General features: G+C 46.1%; 1 pseudogene; it reads left to right on the forward strand.

Annotated features, from left to right (window-relative positions):
* The first annotated feature begins 359 nt into the window (after positions 1 to 359).
* On the forward strand, positions 360 to 1416 carry LOC131569186 (cytochrome b-like; annotated as a pseudogene).
* Positions 1417 to 2498: the final 1082 nt, after the last annotated feature.

Below are 2498 nucleotides of genomic sequence, written 5' to 3' on the forward strand. Positions count from 1 at the left end.
AGCTGCTGTAGATTTTTTGCTCTTAGCACAAGGGCATGGATGTGAAGAGTTTGAGGGAATGTGTTGCATGAATTTGTCTGATCATTCGGTGTCCATTCCCACTAAGATAAAAGAACTGCAACAGGGACTTCACAGTCTCAAGGAAGAAGAAGGATTAGGAATTGGTGAATGGCTTAAAAGCTTAGGACTTGGGTCATGGCTGAGGAACATTGTGATCTATGCCATAGGACTTCGGAGTGTAATTTTACTGTTTTTGCTTATTTTGCCTTGTGTCTTTAATTGTATTCAAAACATGGTCAGCCGTACAATAGCAAAAACCTGGCACACTAGCCTTCTTGCTCAAGAAGAAAACGGGGGAAATGTGGAGGATATTATTAATAACCAATCTAGCCTTCTCCTCTGTCGCTCACATATGCCGAGACGTACAATTCGGCTGACTCATCCGCAACCTCCACACAAACGGAGCCTCCTTCTTCTTCATCTGCATCTACCTACGCATCGGCCGAGGACTCTACTACGGCTTATACCTGTGGAGGATATTATTAATAGTTGGTTAGCTGAGAAAGGCCATGCTGACATAATGCCGCTGGTTAAGCTGAGAGAGGGAAGTCAGCAGTCAGTAAGCTGAAAGGAGAAGTCAGCAGTCGGTGACCAATGACAGGCAAGGAAAGACTGCCCTTGCTGCAACATGAGGATAGGGAAGAGAGATTCTTCCTGAGAATATGTAGAAAGTATCAAAAGTATAACCATAAGAATGCAGAAGTAGGCGTAGTTGCTGATATGTAACTAACCAATCCTGAGCTCAACTTTTGCAATATGTATGAAGCTCATTATGAACTGTATTTACCCTGCTGTACTAATCAATAAAATCGGGCCTGTGATGATCTAATTGATGTCCTGGTCTCCTTCCGTCGACACATACCTAAACAAAGAAACCTGAAACATTGGAGTCATCCTCCTCCTAACCCTCATAGCAACTGCTTTTGTAGGATATGTCCTACCGTGAGGCCAAATATCATTCTTAGGAGCTGCAGTAATCACAAACCTATTCTCTGCCATCCCTTACATCGGGCAAACACTAGTCAAGTGAGCCTGAGGCGGGTTCTCTGTTGACAACCCTGCACTGACCCGATTCTTTCTCTCCACTTCCTCCTTGCCTTCGTCATCGTAGGCCTTACTCTTGTCCATCTCACCTTCCTCCACAAAACAGGCTCAAACAACCTGCTAGGCATTCCCTCAGACTGTGACAAGATCCCCTTCCACCCATACTACACCATCAAAGACATCCTAGGATTCGTCCTAATGCTCTCCCTACTTGTCTCACTAGCCCTATTCTCCCTCAGCCTCCTAGGTGACCCAGAAAACTTCACCCCAGCCAACCCACTAGTCACCCCTCCTCACATCAAACCCGAGTGATCTTTCCTATTTGCTTACGCCATCCTCCGATCCATCCCAAACAAACTAGGAGGCGTAGTAGCTCTAGCTGCCTCAATCCTCATCCTGTTCCTCACCCCACTACTACATACATCAAAACTATGATCAATACCCTTCCGTCCCCTATCACAAACCCTATTCTGAACCCTAGTCGCCAATGTCCTCATCCTAACCTGAGTAGGCAGCCAGCCAGTAGAACACCCCTTCATCATCATCGACCAACTAGCCTCATTCACATACTTCACAATCATTCTAGTTCTGTTCCCCCTTGCGGCCGCCCTAGAAAACAAGCTACTTTAATTAACTCTAATAGTTTATAAAAACATTGGTCTTGTAAGCCAAAGATTGAAGACTAAACCCCTTCTTTAGAGTTACCCCACCACCCACCTCAGGAAGAAAGGACTCAAACCCTCTGCTCCAATTCCCAAACCTGGCATTTTTCACTAAACTACTTCCTGACCCTACTGCTAAAGAGCTCGAATCGCCCCCCGAGACAACCCCTGCACAAGCTCCAACATCCTAAACAAAGTCAACAACAACCTTCACCCCCCAATCAAAAGCAATCCCACCCCCTCTGAATACAACACAGCTACCCCACTGAAATCCAACCGGACCGACAACAAATCCCCACTATTCACCATCCCCTTGTCCATCAACAACCCCAACACACCCCCTATAACAAGCTCCACCATGACAACCAACCCCATCCCAAAACCATAACCAACAACACCCCAGCAACCCCAAGCCTCCGGATAAGGATCCGCTGCCAGCGACACTGAATACACAAACACTACCAACATTCCCCCTAAATAAACCATAACAAGTACCAAAGAAACAAAAGGGACCCCCAAACTCACTAGTCATCTGCACCTTGCAACCGCTGCTACGACCAGCCCCAACACCCCATAGTAAGGAGACAGGTTAATGCAACCGCCAACCCCCCTAGAACAAAACTCAGCCCGAAAAACAGAACAGATTCTATCATAAATTCCCACTTGGCCTCTCTCTGAGATTTACGGCCTGAAAAGCAGTCGTTACAAAATTTAACTATAAGAACACCTAAA

The sequence above is a fragment of the Ammospiza caudacuta genome, chromosome 29 (genome assembly GCF_027887145.1).
Source record: "Ammospiza caudacuta isolate bAmmCau1 chromosome 29, bAmmCau1.pri, whole genome shotgun sequence".
Lineage (NCBI taxonomy): Eukaryota > Metazoa > Chordata > Aves > Passeriformes > Passerellidae > Ammospiza > Ammospiza caudacuta.